General features: G+C 39.4%; 1 pseudogene across 1 annotated transcript in view; it reads left to right on the top strand.

Moving 5' to 3' along the window:
• Positions 1 to 23742, top strand: part of LOC144369059 (E3 ubiquitin-protein ligase RNF217-like) — a 123163-nt pseudogene that overhangs the window by 36019 nt on the left and 63402 nt on the right. Inside the window, exon 2 of the transcript XR_013428498.1 lies at positions 15950 to 16183. The product of XR_013428498.1 is annotated as an E3 ubiquitin-protein ligase RNF217-like (transcript). The remainder of the gene's footprint in view (positions 1 to 15949; positions 16184 to 23742) is intronic.

Genomic DNA, 23742 nt, shown 5'->3' with positions numbered 1-23742 from the left:
GGATATAAACTGAGACCACTGCATATATTTAGAAACAAACTTAAATAATGGTCATAACTTAATTTTAATAAGTGTAATCTGATGATTACTAGTATCTTGTCTTATTTTCAAGATAAATTCAAAGATTTGGTTGCTGGTTTTGCCATCAGTTCTGGATCTATCATAGACTGAGGCCCAGTCTATGATGCCCTTAACACTTAGGCAAAAAGTAAATTGTGCAATCAAAATTTTAACAAAAATGTCAGAACATTAAATAAGAAAAAAATTTTCACATTCTAGAATCAATTTTGAGAGGTTCTTTCTCTCTCAGCTCATGTTTTCTCATATTCTTTTACACTCTTGAAAATATAGCTTTATTATGTTTTCTCATCTAACATTTTTATATTTTTTTTTCAAATTTTTCCACTTAAGACATAAAATTGCCAGATGTTCTCATCAAAATCCTTTTCATTCTTCATGATTTAACTAAAAGCCCTCTTCTTACATGAGCAGTTGTAACGAGTTCTCCTGTGTGTATGCCCAGCCTATGTTATTAATGCCCATATCTGTCTCTCCTGATTAATGAGAAATAACTACAGGGTAGCAGATTAATCATCCTAATATTCCCCATTGTAACTAGTTGGGTGCTTCGCCTTTGGGTATTGAATTGAAACTGATCATTTACAGCAAAGTGACTTAGTAAGAAGTTGAAGTAAGAAGTGAGCAAAGTCATAGGAGTAAAATGTCAGTGAAAAGAGGGTAGAAGTGGCAGCATTAGTTTCTGAGGAAGTAGAAAAATAATTTAAGTGTAAAAACAGCAAATAGGGAGTAGACAATGAAATATGAGTGATAAGCTTGCACGCACTAAACACTGTTGTAATCAAATATATAAACCAAAAATGACTAGAAGTGCAAAGATAATTTGAAAAAGTTACAGTAGTAAATTTTAATACTTTTCATTCAGAATCAGATTAAGTCTACAATTTATAAGTGCATAGCAGAATAGACTGAAATAAAAAGTGTGACTTTAAAAACCATCTATATAGCATCATACACCTATTTGTTAGAGCTAAAATTTGTAACATCCGGTAAAAAAATTGTTAAAAGGTCATATAATTGGCCAAAAGTAAAGCCTTTAATTTTTTTGGAAATTAAGATTTTATATTATGGTTACCCAATTCATAATCAAATGAAGTTGAAAAAAAGATAATGGAAAAAAAGTTAAAAATAAAAAACTTTACCTGCATAGAAATTAACAAACACCTAAGGAGAAAATGAAGACATATTATGAACTTCCCAGAACATAATGAAGAAATGATATTTTATACCCCAGTTTTTTTTTGAACACAGCATAAACTATTCATTGCTAACAAGTAGAAGCAGAAATGAAAGAGACTAAAAAACTATCTAATAAAATGAGAAAAGAATAGAAAAATGAATCAACTGAAAATAGGAAGAGAAATATTTAAGGGTAAAAAAAAGGAAAACAGAAAGAAAAAAGCAATAATACCATGGATAAGCTAGTTCAAAAGCTGGTTACGTGAAGAAATAATCACCCTTAAGAATGAGATTCAATGATTAAAGAAAATAAAAACAGACAAGATGAGTTGAAAAAAGAGAAAACACCAGAGAGAAAAATGAAGCACATCATATTCCATTACAATCGTGGTGAAAACTGAGAAAGCAGAAGCTTTCCTTGGAAAAAGATGGGCTCTAATATCTTTGTAGTACTTGGATCACTCAAGTTTTCCACCTCTTCTTGGACTAATTTTGGTAACTTACAATTCCAAGGACCTGTCTTTTCTTTTTCTTTCCATTTTTACCAAGGTTAAAACAGAAAACTTATTTTCCCTCCACTAGTCAGACCACACCTGCACAATGGCTTTGGTTTCTAGTTGTCACATGTATAGAAACCAACTAATCTGAGAAGAAAGACTTAAAATGATATCTAAGAAAAAGTGGGGCTTCACTTTAGTTTGAATTTGAAGTATCTCCAAAAGACTCATGCTAAAAAGGGATCATCCCTGGCTGTGGCAATGTTGGGAAGTGGTGGACCTTTTTGTATATGGAACCCAGAGGAAGGAAGTTAGGTCATTTGTGGCATGACCTTGAAAAGATATGGAGGCCCTAACCCCTCCTTTCTTTCTCTTTGCTTCTTGGCTGCATATAAGGTATTTTGTCATAGGAAGAAAAAGCTGACTAACACAGGATGTTTACTTTGAAAAGACTGAAGTGGTGTGATAGCTGTCTTCAAGTACTTGAAGCTCCATTACCAAGAAGATGGGGTAAAAACATCTTAGAACACCAAAGAGAGAAATTTTAAAAACACCCTGTCATGGGGCTACGGTTGTGGCTCAGTGGTAGAGTGCTTGCCTTCCAAGTGTGAGGCACTGGGTTTGATCCTCAGCACCACATAAAATAAATAAAATAAAATAAAGGTCCATCAATATCTTACAAACATTTAAAAAAACAACAACAAAAAAACACCCTGTCATGAACAGGAAGAGATTTAGAGGAGCTGCTAGATTACTGGCCCAACATGTCTTGTTTTATAATCATTTCCCCTTAATCTGTTACCATCAATGTGCCCATGCTTGAGTCAGTGGTTCTAGTGTGCCTACTTACAAATCCTCGAAACTGCTCTGTATTTACAGAGTTCAATCTCATATTTCATTGTTCAGAGTTGTTAAGAGAATTTTCTATGACTTTTTCAAAGGTACAGTTATGTTCCATGACTAAACCAATGACTTTCTTTTTTTACACATTGGTGCATTATAATTGTGAATAATGATGGGATTTGTTGTTACGTCTTTGTACGTGCACACAATTTAACAATATAATTTGGCCCATATCATTCCCCAACACGTACTCTATCCCCCCTCCTCCCACTCCCCTGATCCCTTTCCTCTACTGATCTCTCTTTCATTTTCATGAGATCCCTGCCTTTCTTTTCCTTTTTCCTCTGTAGCTTCCACAAATGAGAGAAAACATACAACCCTGGACCTCCTGAGTTTGGCTTATTTTGCTTAACATAATGGTCTCAAGTTCTATCCATTTCCCTGCAAATGAAATAATTTTGGGTTTTTTTTTATGGCTGAATAAAACTCCATTATTTATATGTACCACATTTCCTTTATCCATTTATCTGTTGATGGACACCTAGGCTGATTCTATAGTTTGGCTGTACTGAATTGTGCTGCTGTAAACATATAAATCAAGGACTTTTACTCTGGGCATTTATAGGATATTTAAACCTATCATAAGGGCCGAGAGAAAGAAACTAATGAAGAAGGAGAGAGAGAGAGAGAGATGAGTTGCAGTTTCTTGTGGGTCTATGGAGTCTTTTAAAACTTAAAAGTTGTTTCATGAACTAGTACCTAGCATTTTCATGTGTTCCTATTCACCAAGATTGAACATGTGGGCAAGATGTTTTGTTAAAGCTTCCTTTTCCCACTGAAATGATGTTAATTATTGTTCTGTGGTACTGGTTCAGCTGAAAATATTTCCTATGGTGTACCGTGCTTATTACTGTGCACTATGTAGTTTGTACTTTTGTTTATATGCCTTTAATAATATGCTTTTGGAGGGAGAACACTGAATTATGAATGAGAATACTGAATTATGAATGATTGCAGAATTTAAAATGTTCTCCTAAAATGAGTAATAAGCACAAAAGTGTTATTAATTTTGTGAAATACTTTGTGTAAAATGCCAAGAAAGACAAATCTTTATTTTTACTAAGTATTCCCTATCTACCAGGCACTGTTTTAGGCATTTTACATACATTAGCTCAAGACAGCTCTAATCCTCCCAATTTGGCTGTTTTATTTCCATCCCAGTTTACAAATGCAGATTCTAGTGAAGGAAAGATTAAGGACAGAAGAAGATTAAAAGAGGGTCAGTGCTGGTTTGACTCTGGAATCTATTCTTGTGATTAGATCTTGTGATCTACCTGCAACAGCTTTTTAAGCTAGAGCTAAAGTTTTAGAAGGCTTAAATGCAGTTTTGATTTTGTACTGGACATCTCAAAATTCTTTGATTTTTGAGCTAGAAGGGATGTGTAATAATGAACTAGTCCATCTCTAAGAAAGTTGATTTTTGTGACCCTGGTTATCCAGCACACACAGAACAAAGGCAGCACCAGGACTTTGTGGCTGATTCCCATGTCAGGGTTCTATGAAGAAATGACCTGTATCATGTCTTTATTTTCAGGTTCTGAGAAATTGGAGTATCTCATTTAGATTAGTGATGCAAAAAAGTATGTAACATTTCAACAAAATGAACTCAAATTTCTTCTTTAAGAAATTTCACCACTCTAAAATGTAACCAAATATCTAGTCTCTTTTTCAAATTCTGCCTTTCAGAAAGTTCATTTTAATCATGGTTGACTATGTACTCATTCCATTTAATCTGAGCACATGCCACACATTCTTGTGTCAGTCTATTTATTTAGTACTTTGCATAAAAATACCCATCATAGTAATATTCTTCATCAATTGCTTAGAATTAGGGAGTTGCCTTCTCAAAGACCCAGTATTTACTCCGAAAAAACAGATTGCTTACCATCTGATAATATATATCATTGTGTTTTCCCCAGAGAAAATTGGATTCTAGTTATGATTCTTTCTAATAATTAAGGAAGAAATGTTTATTGCCCTTTCAATTCTGAATATTAACTTTTTACTCACCTATTAAATAAAACTTTGTAATTTACCTTAAATTATTCTTATCATGCCTCTTTACTGTGAGATTTCCAGTTGTTTTTCTTTTTTTTTTTAAAGAGAGAGTGAGGAGAGAGAGAGGAGAGAGAGAGAGAGAGAGAGAGAATTTTTAATATTTATTTTTCAGTTTTCGGTGGACACAACATCTTTGTTGGTATGTGGTACTGAGGATCGAACCCGGGTCGCACGCATGCCAGGCGAGCACGCTACCGCTTGAGCCACGAGCCACATCCCCAGCCCCTTTCCAGTTGTTTTAACTGTGCAATGGAGAGCAAGTTAGACCCATTCATTAAAAATACAAACATGATCCTTTGGATCTAGCAATTATGATCTAGAGCAATTCATCTTGTAAAGGTTAAATTTAAGTTTTTCTCTCCAGTTAAGTTTTGCTTTTCTGTAAGTTTAAGTTCTGTCTTCCTGGAACCCGAAACTTATGTAAAAAACAGTTACTTATGTCAAAATGTACCCTGACCCAACACCCCCTGGCAAAACGCATGATTATTCTGTAATGGTTATTTTGTAACAATCCCACTCTCTCGCACCCTAACTGCCATATGAACTTCCCTGTTTAAACACTGTATAAAAACTCTGCTTAAGCTGTACTCGGGGCTCCAGTTTCTCTCAGGAGAACTCTGAGCCCCAGCATACTGGTTCCCCACCCCCCCAATAAACCCTTTGCTTTTGCATGAGACAAGTCTCTTGGTGGTCTCTTCCTCCGACGTTTGCCCGACCCTAACAATCTTACTGAAATACTTGTACACATGTGAATAATATATGTATAAATTTATGCATTGCAACATTGTTTGACACATCAAAATATTGGAACAATCAAAATGTTCATCAAGATAGGAAGGAAGACAGACTGGTTACAGTAAAGTAGAATACTGTAGTAGGCAGTTATTAAAAACAAAAGACAGGAAAACTCATTGTAGGCTGATATGAAAAATCTCTAAAATATTTTATCAGATAAAGAAAGCAAGGAAAATAATATTTTCAAACTTTATTTTTAGTTTTAGATAGACACAATATCTTTACTTTGTTTTATTTGTTTTTATGTAGTGCTGAAGATCGAACCCAGTGCCTCATATGGGCAAGGCAAATGCTCTACCACTGAGCCCCAACTCCAGCACATCATTTGGGTTTTAAAAAGGACAGAATATATATATATATATATATATATATATATATATATATATATATATATATATATATATATATGCATGTATATGTGTATGTATATACACATTTGCATTTCTCATATATGCCTTAAAAGTTTCTGGAAGAAAACCCCAATCATTTGTCATGAGTGGGGAAAAGAGAACACTTATAAGACAGATTCACTAATTGTGTATCTACTTTGTACTCTTTGGTATTTGAACTCTGATAATTTATGATCTTATAAAAAACTGAATTAAAAATTTTAAATGTACATAAGTGTATAAATATTTGAAGCATGATAATTCAGGGTGAGGAAGGGGGAAAATAAGTTTAACAAAAAGGTATGACTGTATGTAGGAAAATACATTTGGACTGGTTGTAGAAAACATTAATACCACATTAATTCTATAGTTATGAACTATTTAAACATTGTTTTGATGAATCTTTAAGTTCTAGGAGAGCTCAATTAATTCATTCCAAATAACATGTCATTGCAGTTTTAATGTGTTTTTGCAGATAAGTCCTGAAGTTGAACACTCTTTCGTGTGTTTACTAGTTTTTTGGGTATTAAAATGCATGTTCAGTCTTGACTGTTTTCCTATCAGGTTAGTTGTCTTCCTTTTTCTTAATATTTTAAAGTTCTTTACATATTCTAGATATGAAAGACTTAGAAGGTATATCAAATACCTTCCCATGCTTTGTATGGGAAGGTATTTTTCACACTCTTGATAGTGTTTGTTGGTGAACAGAGGTTTAAACTCTATTTAGTCTTATTTATCAGTTTGTTATGGTTAGTGTTTCGGTATCATCTTTAAGAAATCTTTTTCTTTCCCAAAGTTTTGAAGATAATTATCTTCATATTCTTCTTGATCATCGCAGAAGTCTTCCTTTTTTCACCTTTAATTCACTTGTACACCTGGTTTGAGGTAGGAATCATGACTGATATTTTTTATGAATATCTAAGTAACCCAGAACAATTTATTAAAAAAAAAGGATCTTCCCCATTGCTCTATAATGTCAATATATCTAATGTCCAAATGTAGGTGGTTTTGTTCTGTACTCTTTTCTGATCCAATGTTGCTTTTTTTTTTTTTTTTAATAATCTAACCTTGTGCCAGGGTCAAACTATTATAATTATTGTAGCTTTATAATTAGTCGTTTATCTTGTAGAACAAGTTTTACTACTTTTGTTTTTCTAAATCAAGAATGTTATCCTAGTTTATTCAGGCTCCTGCAGCAGAGTACCATAAACTGAGTAGCTGCTGTAGTTTGATCTTGAATGTCTCCCAAAGGCCCCTGCGTTGAAAGCTTGGTCCCCACCTTTGGCACTATTTGGGAGTGGTAGAACCTTTAGTAGGTGAAGCCTAATGGAAGAAAGTTAGGGGCATACCCTTTAAGGGGATATTGGCACTGTAGCCCCTTTCCTTTCCTTTTTTTTTTTTTTCTCCTGCTGGTTTTTTTTTGTTGTTGTTTTTTTTTTTTTTTTTTTTTGCTGTCATGAAGTAGACAGACCCCTTTTGCCATGTGCCTCAGCCATAATGTACTGCACAGTCCCAAAGCAACAGGGCCAACCTCCTCTCCTCTGTGCACTGAAACCATAAGCCAAAACACACCTTTTATTAAGTTGATTATCTCAGATATTTTGTAAAAGCAATGGAAAGTTAATGAACACAGTAGCATATAGACAACAAATTTGCTTTTGATAGTTCTGGAGGCTGAGATCAAGACACCAAGAGATTGAGTATCTGGTGAGGATCTCTTCCTCATACACAGCATCTGTATAATGTGTCTTCACATGGTAGAAAGGGTGAGGCAGATCTCCAGGGCCTCTTTTGTAAGGGCACTAATCCATTTATAGGGACTCTAACTTCCTGACATAATCATGTTCCAAAGGCCCAACCTCTAAATACCATTGCATTGGTAATTAGGTTTCAATATAAGAACTTTGGGGAACACATTTAGTCCATAGCAAGAATCATGTCTATCCACGCATATTTTAGAACTGACTTGTAATTTTTAACCAAGTTTTCCTCAAAAATAAAAAAGAGAGGGAGGGAGGGAGGGAGGAAGAGAGAGAGAGAGAGAGAGAGAGAGAGAGAGAGAGAGAGAGAGAGAGAGGAGAAGGGGGGGAAGAATAGTTGGGTTTACATCTTAGTATAGAATCTACTAATTAAAAAACAAAGAATATCTCTCCATTTATCTGCTGCTTTAATTTCCTCAAAAATATTTCAAGTATTTATATGTGGAGTTATTGAACATCTTGTGTTAGATTTATTCATATTTGATGTGTTTAATATTGCTGTTGACATATTTCTTGTTACTGGTATATAGAAGTACATTTGATGTTTTTATCTTGATCTATTCAACAAATTGGTAAACCTACTTTTAAAAATTCCGATACTTTATCTGTAGATTATTTTGAATTTTCCGCAGATACAATCATGAAGTCTATAAACAATGAGGGATTTTTAAATCCTTGCTTCTAATTGTTTTATTTTCATGTCCTCTTGTCTGCTTGCATTGGCTATGAGCTCTCACCATTGCTGATAATAATGGCAGTTGGCATGATGACCCCATATTTCAGAATTATGATGTTTATTATAGATTTTCTTGTAGAGCCATTTATCCAATGAAGGAAATTTTAATTTGTTCCTATTGTGTTAAATTTTTATCATGAGTTAATTTTAAACATATCAAAAAATTTTCCTGTCTGCTGGGATAATCATGTGGTTTTTCCTTTTATTTTATTAATATATGAGTTATACCAATAGATTTGTAATGTTAAACCAGTCTTGCATTCTTTGTATATAGCCAGCTTTATTGTGATATGTTACCTTTTTATGTATTGTTGACTTTAGATGCTAATATTTTGTTTAGCATTTTTTAGGATTTTTGCATCTGTTTTTATTAAAGAGATTGGTCAGTAATTGTCTTTCATTGTCCTGTGCAGGTTTGCTTACCTTATATAGCAGCTAGTGCAATGGTTTCCTCCTTTGCCTTTTTTTGTCTTTTCTATAAAAGAACTCATGTAATATTGGTGTTATTTCATCCTCAAAACTTGGTAGAATTTACCAGCAATATACCTGGAGCTGAAGTTTTCTATTTATAATATGCCTTTTTCTTCTGATTGCTTGTGAATAAGTTTCGGTGTTTGGTATTTGGCACTTTCATGTGGTGCGTCTATGTGTAGCTGTCCCTGTGTTTATCATGCTTAAAATTGACAAAACTTCTGGCCTGATGTTTTTCATCATTCTTTTTTTTTTTTTAATCAAGGTATATATCACAGGGACCTGTAGTATCTGCTGAGTAGAAAAAAAGCGCATATATCAGTAGAACATCCACCTCCCAATAATCACTGCTGATAAAGTTACAGGGAAAGCTGAACTTGAAAACAAATTTGGCCCTTTGGTGCTTGGCAGAACAATTAGTATGCACTAAGAGCTTGGAGCTGTGCTCTGCATGGGGTAGATGCCATGTGTGTTTCATGTTCATGTTTTTATTGTGGTATTCTCTTTTCCTCTGCCATATGTATATGTTCCATATCTAAGGACAAGAAATCTGAAATCCCTTGGTATTGAGTGAGCAAAAGGCCAAGGCACTATACCTTCTCTTAACCAACCTTATAACCCTGATAAATGTCATACATTATACATTCCACAAAGTGAGTCTTGAGGCCTCAGGTTTATACTTTTCTCTGTCCTTTTCTTTGGAGGATTTAATTAATTAATCTTCCACTTCAGAGGTCCTCTTTACCTGAGTCACTAAATTACTTTGGAGCGCTCCCAAGTTCCAAATTAGCCATCTACCTCAGGTGTTAAGTGAATAACAATGTCTCTTACTGATACCTTGGAGATTGTTTTAGAGTTAAGTAATTTATTCTTACAAGAATGGACATGATTTTGTTCAGCAACTCAGCGTATTTTGCCATAATATAAATAGTGGAATTGATTGGTGAGTGTTCAATCATCAGTTAGCCTTGACCACAACAAAAGTGCAAAATAACTTGGTTTTCAGTATGTTAAGTATGTAAAATTCCTGTAAAAAAGTTAAATAACATGTTTGAAATGTTAATATGGTATTAAAACATTTTGGGAGATATATAGATAGCTATTTAAAAGACATCTAATTTTTTAAGCCCACATGGAAATACTTACGAATGTGGCTTCATGATATCTGGTACCTGCTTCAAAATAGTATGATAGGACCAGATGAGTGAGGGCACAGAAAAAATAAGAATGGCTATATATTGACAATTATTAATTGGAGTATGACTACTTAAGGATTTTAATACTAAACTGCCAACTCTTACATATGTTTATAATTATTTCTAATGAAAGTTTTTTTAAAAAATATTAGATAAATATCAAGTAAATTAGTGCCATCAAGTCCCAAGTTGCTAGAAGAGACTACCAAGGCTAATTTAGTTGCTGCATTCTGAGATTCCATGAAGACAAGATTTATGGCATGATATACTTTATATCATGGACTTCTTATATTAACTATCATATTGTAGAAACTCAGTATTTCTTAATACATCAATAATCTTTGTTTCTATTACTATAAAATTGGTTCTGAATCATTTCCAGCAAATATATCCTTGTAAACTGTATTTTATTAGAAGTTTCTCAGTAAGTACCACCTACCAGTCCACAGGCTATTCAAGTCAAAAACCTAAAATTGATTCCTCCCTTTACTTGATTTCTAAATATATATATATATACACATATATATACATACATACACACAATATAGTATATATGTGTGTGTTCATGTATATGTATATATAGTATATATATATACTATATATATGTGTATATATATATATATATATATATATACACACACTACCATATAGCATATGTATGTGTAGTATATATGGTATACCGTGTATATATATACATGTGTATATATAGATGTATATATATACACACACAGGAAATAAAATCAATGTGTAGAAGAGATATTTGCACTTCCATATTCAGTGCACTATTGTTCACAATAGCTAAAATATAAAATTGACCTAAGTGTCCATCATTTAGGATAATAGAAAAAAATGAGTTATTTATGCGCAATAGAATAGTAGTCTTTAAAAAGAAGGAAATCCTGTCATTTGTGACAATATGGATGAACCTGGAGGCCATTATGTTGAATAACATAAGCAGAATGATGTCAGAACCATAATTATATTGGAATCTAAAAACATTGAACTCATAAAAACAGGAAGTAAAGTGTTAATTACCAGGGGTTTGTTGGGGTGGGGTGGGGAAGATTGGGAGAGGTTGGTCAAAGGATTCATACTTTTACTTAGAAAAAATAAACTTGACAGATCTGTTATACAACATAGTGATTAGTTAATAACAATGTGTTATAAGCTCCCAAGGGTTTTAGTGTTCTCACTAAAAAAGAAAAAAGAAAAGAAAAATAGTGAGATAATGCATATGTTAATTAGCTTAATTTAACCATTTCAACTTCACAATATATACATATTTTAAAACAACTTGTTACATACCATAAATATACAATTTTTATTTGTCAATTTTAAAACATTCCAATTGGTTCTCTGGGCACCTCTTGCTACCAAGTTCAGTCATCCATTATCTACTACTTGGACAACTGGTGGTAAGAGAGTTAAAATCCGAGAGCCACTATTCTTCCAACCTGCACTTCTGCTCCTGCACAATGCATCCTCCTAAAAGAGCCCGATTCTTTTTTTTAATGTAAATCAAGACATTACTCCTCCCCTTAAAACCTTTGATGATTTATATTGAACTTAGAATACAGTGTAAACTTAATCATTGCCAACCAGGCCTGTGTGATCAGTCTCCGGCCTGACACTCCAGTATCATCTCATGCTGTTCCCTGTCTCACTTAATATGTTTCAGTCACTCTGTTCTTTGCTTTGAGCACAGATATATCAGGCACATTCGGCACCTTCTTCCCTGGGGCCATTGTCTTGGTTTGCTTTGCAGGCAGTGTCTTCCTCTGCATGTCAGGCCCAGACACTTTCTCAGACTCTCTCCCTATGTGTATGTAGTTCATGGTAACACTGGTTTCAATCTTTTTGTTTGTTTGTTTACTTATAATGCATTTTCTCCAATGTGATGTTTCTCTCTCCTGCCATCTCACCAGAAGTTCATATCAATGCCTGATCCATAAAAATCACACTTCATTGAAATTTAAAAGATATGATCAATTGTAGGATGCAGTATCATGTTATGTACCACTAAGAAAGTAAAAACAGTGCAAATTAAACTGTGACTAATGACTATTGATTCTGAAACAGTCTTGACTTTTCAGATGTCAAATGATTATTTTAAAGTGCATCTTGAATTAATGGAACACTTATTTGTTGACTAAATAAATGAATGCACTTTGCTTAGTCAAGATTTTTTTGTTTGGCAGTAATCTTTTAAGAAAATTATTTTCTAAAAAAAATACACATATAGAAACGAAGAGATCAGACAGATCATAAATAATACTATGCATGAAAAAGGCATTAGTATGAAGAAATATGAGAGATTGAAAATATTATGAGAGTGATTTTTCAGACTGCCAATTATTGGCTTACTGGCAAGAATTCCAACTCTGAAAATGAAATTGTCATTTGTAGGGAAATGGATGGAACTACAGACCATGTTAAAAAAATAATAAGTCAAACTCAGAAGGTCAAGGATTGTATGTTTCTTTCATATGTGGAAGCTAGAGAGAAAGAAGGAAATGGGAGTGGAGGCCAGGGATCTCATGAAAATCAAATTGAGATCAGTAGAGGAAAGGGACCACAGCTGAGAAGTCTGGAGGGTAGGGAGAAGTGCTGGCGATTGACATGGGCCAAATTATTTTCTTATATTGTGTGCATATATGAATATGTAACCAAAAAATTCCATCATATGTACAACTATAATGTACCAGTAAAAAAAAAATGGAAAAGAAAAAATACTTAAAAAACCCAAAATACAATAATTTCAACCTTGAATATGTAAGGTCTTGAGTTGGCCAAGAAACTTGAATTCTCAACAAACATTTCAAGCAATTTGTATGCAGTTGTCCTGGAAGTAGATTTAGCCTTCCACTATACAAGGTAACAAGGAAGAAAAGATGGGGTCAGAGTTGATACACTGATAAAGCTGGCAGTGGGAAGACAGGAGAATATGCATCTGATTTTTGCATGTTCAATGAAATACTGTATAAGGCTATTGGGTCAATAAGGTAGGATAGGGATTTTGAAAGGAAGAGAAGGTTTGGAATAGTCAATAGGAGAGTATGTAAGTAAAGAGGAATTTTCTATGGGAAATAAAATGAGTTTACAGACAAATTTGAGAAACATCAAAATAGAAGACAAGGTGCTTGTTGGATGTTGAGTGGTAGGTAGCCCAGTGTGGTTGACGAGCACCCACTGCTGAATGAGTGACAAGGTGGCCTGGTCTCTTGAGCTGCAGAAGATGGTAGTCCCTAAACTACATTCCATTTCCCTAAGACATGACTATTCCCAGATGGCTGTGAAATTGCTGCATCAATGGTTATCATGTATTTATATAAAATAAATAAACTTATAAGTTGAGGGAGTCAGGATTCGAACCCTGACCTGGGAATTGAGAACTTGTTCTCCAAAACCAATAAAGTATGCTGCTCCCCAATAAAAAGGAGCCCTTAAAGTGACTGAAATGAGCAGTGTGTGTGTGTTTGTGTGTGTGTGTGTGTGTGTGGTGTGTAATGAAAAGAAACTCTCATGTGCTACAAATGGAATAGTTTTCTAGTTTTATAGGACAAAATGCAGATTCCCAAGGTAGCGATTCTACTCTCATCCTCTGGTCCAAGTTTATCTGCCCAGCCTCAGCTTTCCGTACTCACACACTCGAGCCATTCTTATTACACATCTTTAATCCCCCTGCTAAGGTGATGATCTCTAAATTCAGATGCATGCCCATGTGCTGTTTAAGTTGATGGGGTTCAGGAATGGGAACAATATGATCATCCCTGTTCTGTGTGCTCTGCTGTATTCCCCAGGCCTCCTTTGTGCTGTTTTTTCGGTCTGCTTGAATGCCTTCATCCTTGCTTGCCAAATCTTACAGATCTTAAGATCTTATCTGGAGCCTCCCTTCTACCCAGAAGCCTCCTATGAGTCTCCCCAGGCGAGGTTCCCATGCTTCCCCATGCTGCACTCTGACACCTGCACTCATCATGCCAGGTGTTGACACTCACTCTGTCCTCACTGCCTCTTGATCAATGGGCACCTGTGAAGCTTCAGTCCCTAACCCAGTAGGAGGCTCAGGATTGGCCTTCAAAAATGTCAACAGAATGTTGAAGGGGGAAATATTTCATCATTTTTGAATATTTAAGTTATATACTTCACCGAGCCAGACTTCTTGTTTTGTAGTTTTGTCTACATGAACTCTCTTGAGGACTGCTGTCTTAAAATAATTTAATAAATCATAAATAGAGGCCAGGTGTGGTGGTGCACACCTGTAATCCCAGCAGCTCAAGTGACTGAGGCAGGAGGATCATGAGTTCAAAGCCAGCCTCAGCAACTTAACAAGGACTTAAGCAACTTAGCGAGACCCTGTCTCTAAATAAAATCCAAAACAGGACTGGGGATGTGGCTTAGTGGTTAATCGCCTGTGAGTTCAATACCCAGTACCAAAAAAAAAAAAAAAAAATAGAATCAGTATACCATGAAAGCACCACAATGTAAATAGAAAAATTTGAGTCTGTAAACAAACTCATCAAAAAGAATAAAAAAACTGGGTAACTATTTTAAAAACAAAGCTCTTTGGACCACATTTTATACAGTAGTAGCATCAAATAAGTATCATTTTGTACTTTCATCAGATCCGTAATGGTTCAGGGGTTTAATCAAAGTCAGACTCTCTTCCTCAGACCCTTCCATTTTGTATCATTTTTTGCTCATATCCGTCACGGTATTAATTAAACGTGTCATTCTCATGCACCCTTCACCCTCCAACTTTGTAACTACTTTCCTCAAGTTCGCGCAGTATAAACAGTAAAGTTCAAAGTTACTGTGAATGTAGGCTTTTCAAAGTTTCATTGCTCTTTGTGACGATTTTCTCCCATAGAGCCTGTGGCTTCCTCCCCTTCCTGCCTCGGCCTTTAGGGTTTGCGTTTCTCATTCAGGTGGATGTGTTTTTATTTCTCAGAATGTCAGTCACACAAGGGAAAATCATCATTTTCCATGTGGAGTTTTCAGTGCCTGCCTTTGCTATATTAGGAAGGGCAAAGAAGATTATTATGCCATAGAGGAGTTCCTATTCACTAATAAAGGAGAGATTCTAGCCCTTCTTATTTGAAAGTTGTTTATTTCCTTCAGCTTTCAAAAATCAGTAGTGTTCACATTTTTGTGCTTTAATATTTTACTGTTATTTTCTACTTTAGCCATATCTAGAATCCTGTACAAAATGCTAAATACATGAGTTTCTCTGAATAAATTCATTTTGTGAATTCCATCAGTAATAGCCGATTTTTTAATTTTATTTTGCACCTTTGTGTTTGATTTACTTTTCTTCCTTGCTCCTGAGCTTCTGGAGACATAGGAGCAAACGTAAAATTAAAATCATAAGTGGAGGCCAGGTGGAAGGATCAGAAAAAAATGTTATTTTTTTGGCAATGATTTTCAAACTACAAGATATATTGCATAATATACTTTACAAAATATCTTCTGTCCTTTTAAAGTAAAATATGCCTAAAGTTTAGTGCCGAAATATTCTACAGTAATGACATCTGAAACACCTTGTAGTTGGCACATGGTCTGAATGTGGCTCACCCTGCTGTTCCTATCATTGGCACAGGGTGTGAATGCTGGCTCATCATGGTGTTTCTAGGATGGGGTTGAAGTTTGTTTCGTTGGCAAGCCTGTGGCTTAGGTTCACCAATATGATCAGAGAAAACTAAACATCCAATAATAAATCAGTATGGAAACATAGTGATTATTTTGGAACTGCCTAATACAGGTATCAAAGTGATTGCCCCTCATTTTTAAAAATAATAGACAACCCTTTACTGTAATCAAGATATAACAATATTTAATGCAAGAAAGAGAAAGAAATTTAATAACCAATACCACCTGTTCTTTCACACAGGTACAACTTGGCCAAGTAGAAATCAAATGCCCTATCACAGAGTGCTTTGAATTCCTGGAAGAAACAACTGTTGTCTACAACTTAACACACGAAGACTCCATCAAGTATAAGTACTTCTTGGAACTTGGCCGCATTGATTCCAGCACCAAGCCGTGTCCTCAGTGCAAGCACTTTACAACCTTTAAGAAAAAAGGACATATTCCCACCCCTTCAAGATCAGAAAGCAAATATAAAGTAAGCATGTTCACCAGAGTTTTGGGTTAGAATGTCACATGATGGGAGCAGCCCTATTGGGCCAACTTGTGGTGGGCATTAAGTGGGCTTCCTTCCCTTCCCGGAGCTGAAGGTGAGCATACATTGCCTGTGATTCTGAAAATGTGTGGTCTGGGGAGACTGATGCTAAGATGGCACTCTTGAGGATTTAATTAAAGATTTTTTTATTGACTTTAATCATGTTGAAAATTTATCTGGTAATACAGTTGGAAAGATTGAAAGACCCCGTCCAATGAAAGACCCCCGTATCCCTGTCCAAGGAGAATCACAGGAAACACTGGCTGCAAAAGCAAGAGGTTGGTTTATTGGGACACAGGCGCCTGCGGGTGCCCAGCAGAACCTCAGCCGGAGCTTTGGTGAACTGGCACACCGGACTTGGGGATACAGAGATTTTTATAGGGTTTGGGACAGGTTTCGCGCGCGGGAAGCAACAGGTTTCTTATTGGTTTGTTTAAATCTAGCATATAGGCCACCTAGGGGGTACAGGTCTGCATTCCAAAAACCATAGGTCTGCATTCTATTCTTTCTGTTCCTGCTTATCTGTTCCGGTTTATTTATTCATGCCTCAGGATGCGGGTGCTCTGTTCTTCAACCGGTTGTCCGGAGAGCATGCCTGGCGCCTGAACCTGTTTATGGCCTGCCTGGTATCTTGGTTTCATATCTTGGCCTTAGGTAACTAGGCTAACTGGGCTAGGGTCTTTCAACATATACACAGTTGACATCACAGCTGGCTTCCCTGCTGATGGAGCCTCCCACAGCACCAGCAGCCAGCTCTGCACTTTGGGTTGTGTCTTGCAGGGCTGGCTGGGAGCACCATATCATCAGACTGCGGGCCACTGTGCACAGTCACCTCAGCTGCAGCTGAGGGTCGTGTAACCGGAAGGTGAGAATCAGGATTCCAGCCCTTGTCTGAATGTGAAACCTGGCCCTTGCCCTAAGGCCCTGGCCAAGGCTGCTCTCCTTGCTCAAAGTCACAGTCTGCCTCTCCCGAAAGTGCCCAGCTCTGATCACAGGCACTTGTGAAGAAATAGTGAACCTGGACGTGGTCCAGAGAAGAGCAATTAAAACACTGGAGGGGAGGGGAGACTTCTGTTTGAGGACAGACTTAAAACTACCAGTAGCCGAGTCTGGAAGAGGCCTTCAGAAAGGATGTGATGGAGGGGGGACAGGAGTGGGAGGGACGGTGTGCCTGCCAACAGGATACCCACTGGAGCCAAGAAGCAGTCGTTTCAGGAAAATGAGGAGAAAGTTCTACTTACCATGTTCCATAAGTTTGCCACCTGCTGTGTGATTCCAGGTGGGGCACAGCCAGGAAACATAAATAGACTCACCACTGCAGAGCGACTGGCCTCTTGCTGCCTAACCCAAGCTCCTAGATTCTAACCATCATCACCTGGAGCCAGCACACCTTTTCTGTAAAAGATCAGAGGGTGAATGCTTGGGTTTGTGGGCCAAGTCGGTTGGCACAACTCAACTTTGCTAATGCAGCACAGTCACATTCATGGGCAATATATATGAATGGGCAGGCTGTGTTTCAATAAAACTTTATTCACAAAAACAGATGGGGGCCGTATTTGACCAGTGAGGCATAGCTTGTTAATGCTTGGTCTACACCAATGCAGGGTGGGCTCAGTGGTCTGATTCCAAACTGAGAGGTATCTTGGTGGTTCTACCCTAATTTTATAGAGCATGACTGTGACATTCAGATACATCAAATAAACACCCCAAGGTCATCCAGTGGACTGTTGAGGTTGCCTAGGGGATATTCAGAAATGGATAGCAGGATGGTAACAAAGTGTGCTTGGGCTGGGCATTTCTGACTTTTAAATAAATTCTCACGGTCAGAGCCTGCCTGTTCTTAGAGAATATCTCAGGGGGAGGATATGGAAGTATAGCTTGCTTCAAGAAAACTGAGGGATACTTTAAAATTCCTGGATATCAGCTGAGCCTGCTGGCCCATGCCTATAATCCCAGTGGCTATACAGGCTGAGACAGGAGGATTACAAGTTCAAGGACACGCTCAGCAATTTAGCTAAGCCTTAAGAAATTTAGCAAGACCCTGTCTCAAAACAAAATTTTTGAAAAGGAGCTGAGGAAGTGGCTCAGAGGTAAAACACCCTGGATTCAATCCCCAGTAACACACACACACACACACACACACACACACACACACACACAAATCAGAAAATAAGAAACAGAGCATTCCTCAAGCTTCTTCAACTGACCCCTAGTTCTGAGATGGGGGGAAACTGTATTTCCTGACAGTCCCTAAAAGTAATGCTGGCCCTGAGGCCGAGTCCCTGGACTATCTGGGGACTATGGGGGCAGGTTGAACCTCCACTGCCCACAGGAGGGAGCTGCTCCTGGGCCCGTCCACTGAGACCCCACCTCTTCTGCATCTGGGCAACATGTTCCTGAAAACCAGAAAACCTGCTTTCTGTACTCTGCTGGATAGACCAGGAAGGCCCAAGTCAGTCGGTGCTCAGAGGAAGATGTGTGTGGTTGCTTGGTGTGTGTGTGTGTGTGTGTGTGTGTGTGTGTGGTGTATGTGTTGTGTGTGGTTGTATGGTGTGTGTGTGTGTGCGTGGTATATGTGCTATGTGTGATTGTTTGGTGTGTGTGTGTGGTATATGTACTATGTGTGGTTGTCTGGTGTGTATGTATATGTGTGGTGTATGTGTTGTGTGTGGTTGTCTAGTGTGTGTGTGTTGTGTATGTATTGTGTGGGGTTGTCTGGTGTGTGTGTGCACATGGTGGTATGTGTTATATGTGGTTGTTTGGTGTGTGTGTGTGTGGTGTATGTGTTGTGTGTGGTTGTCTGGTGTGTGTTTGTATATGTGTAGTGTATGCGTTGTGTGTGGTTGTTTGGTGTGTGTGCATGGTGTATGTCTTGTGTGTGGTTGGTGTATGTGTGTGTGTGGTGTATGTGTTGTGTGTGGTTGTCTGGTGTGTGTGTCTGCATGGTGTATGTGTTGTGTGTGGTTGTCTGGTGTGTCTGCATGATGTATGTGTTGTGTGTGGTTGTCTGGTATATGTGTATGTGGTGTATGTGTTGTGTGTGGTTGTCTGGTGTGTGTGTGGTGTATGTGTTGTGTGTGGTTGTCTGGTGTGTGTGTGCTGTATGTGTTGTGTGTGTATGTCTGGTGTGTGTGTCTGCATGGTACATGTGTTGTGTGTGGTTGTCTGGTGTGTGTGTGAGTGGTGTATGTGTTGTGTGGTTGTTTGGTGTGTGTGTGTGGGTATGTGTTGTGTGTGGTTGGTGTGTGTGTGTGTATGTGTGTGGTGTATGTGTTGCGTGTGGTTGTCTGGTGTGTGTGTGTGAGTGTGGTATATGTGTTGTGTGTGGTTGTCTAGTATGTGTGTGTGAGTGGTGTATGTGTTGTGTGTGGTTGTCTGGTGTATGTGTTGTGTGTGATTGTCTGGTGTGTGTGTGTGTGCTGTATGTGTTGTGTGTGTATGTCTGGTGTGTGTGTCTGCATTGGTGCATGTGTTGTGTGTGGTTGTCTGGTGTGTGTGTGTGAGTGGTGTATGTGTTGTGTGTGGTTGTTTGGTGTGTGTGCGTGGGTATGTGTTGTGTGTGGTTGGTGTGTGTTGTGTATGTGTGTGGTGTATGTGTTGTGTGTGGTTGTCTGGTGTGTGTGTGTGTGTGTGTTGTATGTGCTGTGTGTGGTTGTCTGGTGTGTGTGCTGTATTGTGTGTGTGGCTGGTGGCCAGGGCTGAGGAATGCACAGGTGGAAGCAATACTCCAAACACTACTAATCCAGGACTTGCTGTTTTGGTGTCCACAGAAGATCCCTCCTGAAATGTGGCGCTCCCTCACTCAAGTCACCCTTTGAAAGTCAGACAGCCCTTGGGAAACCGCTATCCCAGGTGTGACCTGTGGGCTCTCTGTAGCATGCCAGGTTCATCTAGGGCACTGGGCCTCCTTGGTGGATAGTGTTTTCATCTGTGAAAGGAATCCAGCTGTCCTGAGACAGCCCCTCCGTTGCAGGCCAGGATGATGCCCAAGGTGAGGCAGGCTGTTTTGAACAGGGACAGCTGATTTGCCCTGGGTGGAGCTTCCTGCATCAGGGACAGAAGGGACTTAGGAAGGAGTCCATCCCCTGGGGCTTTCATCCACATGAGGACGCTGAAGAGGCTTGGCCACAGGACCCCGGAGTCTGGGCTGCATGTCTCCTGCCACTCCCAGAGGCCAGAGGAACCTTCCAGGAACACTCTTCACCAGCCTTTCCGGACATCCTGTCTCTGTCTTGATCCCAACAGGCCATGCAGGCCGGGGCACATGTGGGCAGAAGAGACTGCTTCCAAGGTGAGCTGAAGATGCAGAGTCCTGGATTCAGATCCCACTAGCCGTAGCTCACCGAGGAGCTGCCTGACTCTGAAGCCCACCTTTGGAACACAGCAACTAGCCCACAGCAGGTGCTCATGAACACTCTTTTCCCTTTTCATCCCACCAACCCCTGGAAATGCTCTTGTTCCACTTCCGCCCAATGCAGACCTGGGTCCCCAATGAGGAACACACTCAAGGAGAAGCTGCGCTGAGCAGCTCCAGCTACAAGAGCTCAGGATCCACCACCTATTCTGCATATGACTGCTCTCAGAACATTATCAGTAGCTAGTACACATTTTTCTAAATTATAAAGATGATGCCTATGCATTGCAGTAGATTTTTTAAATATATAGGAAAATCAATGTGGAAGAAATCACTGATAAATGCAGCTTGTGGTGATGAGCGCACTGTCAGCTGGTTGGCGTATTTATTCACATTTGGGGTGTGGCAGGCATGCGTGTTACAGAATTTGAATCACATGGACTGTGGATTTTGTGTGCACCTTGTTCTCTTCACTGAGGCCGTGAGCTTAAATACTATGATGTGTGAAACAAATCCATAGTATTGGATGCTGAGGTTGTTTCAAACTTTTCCATGTTATACTGCAGGAACTTGAGGGAAATATGTGCTACATTGGATCACTTCTCTGAGAGCAATTCCTAGCAGCAGGAGTCCTGGCCCAAGGATGTCAGGACTTTGGGGGCCTTGACCTGCAGGAGCATGCTTTCTCTAGAGAGCTTAGGTCCATCTCCATGGTGGGGAGTGTTTCTCAGCACCCCCTGGTAACACCCAGGTGGAAGCAAGCACACTGTGTATAGCCCATCAAATACTGGAAGGTAGTTCTCAGACTTCCCAGCTTCCCACACTCACTGGCTAAACAGCCATTTCTTTAAAATCCTGCACAGTCTACTCTCCAAGCTCCTCACTGTATCAGTCTGGGGATTACGGAATATTCTGGTTTGTAATTATGGTTTTAAAAAGGCGCCACCTAGACAGAACACAGTACACCTAGTGTGCCCTCACCCATTGTTGCGTCCTTTGCTTTGAACCCTGTTCTATTGTTGGTTTTTGTCTCAGCAGCTCACGTGAGGCTCACAGGAGCCTGTGGTGTGGGGACATTCAGAGTCCTCAATGCTCTGGTTAATTAGAGTTTCTTTCATTTGTTGCTTGTTTGGCTGGTTTTTGGAGCCCAGACCCAGTACTTCTATTTGGTGTGTGACAGTTCAATGCTGCAGCTTGTTTAAATGCCAGCGAGGCCCCTGAAAGCCAGTCCTTGGTGCCTCCAGTGAGACCACATCACATGACCCTGTGGGCCCAACCTGTCCCTGTGCAGAGGTCAGGAGGAGGCCATGGGTTGTTGAGGCCTGGGCTGCCTGGCGCCACCTCGGCCGGCTGTCCACTTACAGAGGTTCTCAAGAGCAACCAGGACCTTGGCTTGAAACAACTCTGGTGGAGGGTGCAGCTGACTCCCTGAGAAGGGCTCTCAGGTGACGTTGGACAAACTGCCAGCAGGTGGGGGGTGGTGCGCTATTGGCTGGCTCCTCCGGCCAGACACAGAGGCGAGTCTGGGGGCTGCCAGGACTCCAGCCCCCTCTGCCTCCCTTTGGCCTCTTTCCCTGTGCAAATAGAATGCAATTCCTCTGTGAAGCTGCCATTTAACCTTAGTGTTATAGGCAGGCTGAGGGTTGGCAGGACCTGTGGCCAAAGGTCTATCATACCCCCTGCTCCAGCTCTGACCTGATCCCCAAAGGCTTCCTACACAGCTATGTGGCTGTCTCGGCCCCTTCACATTTCTTCTGAAATTGTCAAGCCTTGGCCACTCCCAGGTGCAGATGTGTCTACAGGAGCCTGTCCAGATGTTGAGGGGCTCCAGGTGGGCTTGGCCCCTTGTTCGCCAGACTCCTCACCTTCTGAAAAGACTCATGGCTGAGCAGAGCCCTCAAAGGCACACGGCCTGCTGCAGAAACCCTGGCTGCTCCAGGGTCTGAGGTGACATTGCTCATGGAAAACTCTGAAATCAGCCTTTAGCCTCTAGATCTATAAGCTTCTGTATGGGACAGGGAGAGGCAAATGTAAATGTTGGGACGGAGAAGCTGAGCTGCATAGACAGATAGCCTGTGTCCCGGGGCCTGGGACAGTTCTAAGTGCTCTGCTGTACTTACAAATACAGGCAGAGACCTTGGCACTATGAAGGGTGTGGAGATGGAGGGACAGACGTTGGCCAGGGCTGGGGAGCGCAGACTGTAACAGTGAGACCTGGCCACTGAATGCTCTGACCCAAGGTGTTTGGGCAGCTGGAGTCCAGGGTCACAGGTAGGAAGGAACACACCTCCACGTGGCTCCCAGGGTACCCACAGTCATTATGCACCGGTTGCTGTTGGTGCCTACTTCCCACCCGAGGGAGATGGTCTTTAGTGTCCCTGGAGCCCAGGCAAGAGACCTTGACGTGGTGAAGTGTTATCCTGGCTTTCCCTCCACGTTTCAGTGTTTGGATACTATAAAGGATAATGAGACTCTTATTTAATTCAAGTCAATTCAATTCCACCCCACTCAACCATCTCCCATCAACGACGTCTGTGTCTTTTAACTCAATCATCATTTTTTTTTTTTGGAGGAGATAAAGCAGAAAATATAAACATACGTTAAAAATAAACCCCCTGCCTTGCTCTTCATATTTTCAACGTGTTTTCACATAACGTATTTCATTATAGACTCAAGCAGATGCTGTCATAAAAATGGTCTCAGATGTGGGATCCATGAAAACCAACTAAAAAGAACCCCTGAGAGCCGAGGGAGGAGAGCCATCCCGTTAGGCCCTGGCCCCACAGCTGCTGGGCCCCGGCAGCAGCGAGGCATTACTGGTTGTCACGATTAATCAAAGTGTTTGGAAACATCTCTTGCTTCTTCTAAAATTCCTTTTCCCACCTTAATTTCTTCTTCCCATATTATGCTGCTTCTCAAAGAGAAAATCCATACATTTCAGGGCTGGAAGAAGCAAGCCCCGGTCATCAGTTTGGCCAGTGGTTCTCAAAGTGTGGTCCCTGGGTGGATGGTCCCATCCAGGAACTTGTTAGAATGACTCAGGCCTCACCTGATCTGCTGAGCGTGAAGCTCGGGGACAGCATCCATGTTCTAACAGGCTCTCCAGGTGCTTCCAATGTGCACCTGTTTGAGGGCCAGTGATTTGAGT

The sequence above is a fragment of the Ictidomys tridecemlineatus genome, chromosome 12 (genome assembly GCF_052094955.1).
Source record: "Ictidomys tridecemlineatus isolate mIctTri1 chromosome 12, mIctTri1.hap1, whole genome shotgun sequence".
Classification (NCBI taxonomy): Eukaryota; Metazoa; Chordata; class Mammalia; order Rodentia; family Sciuridae; genus Ictidomys; species Ictidomys tridecemlineatus.
This window is presented reverse-complemented; position numbering and strand designations above follow the sequence as displayed.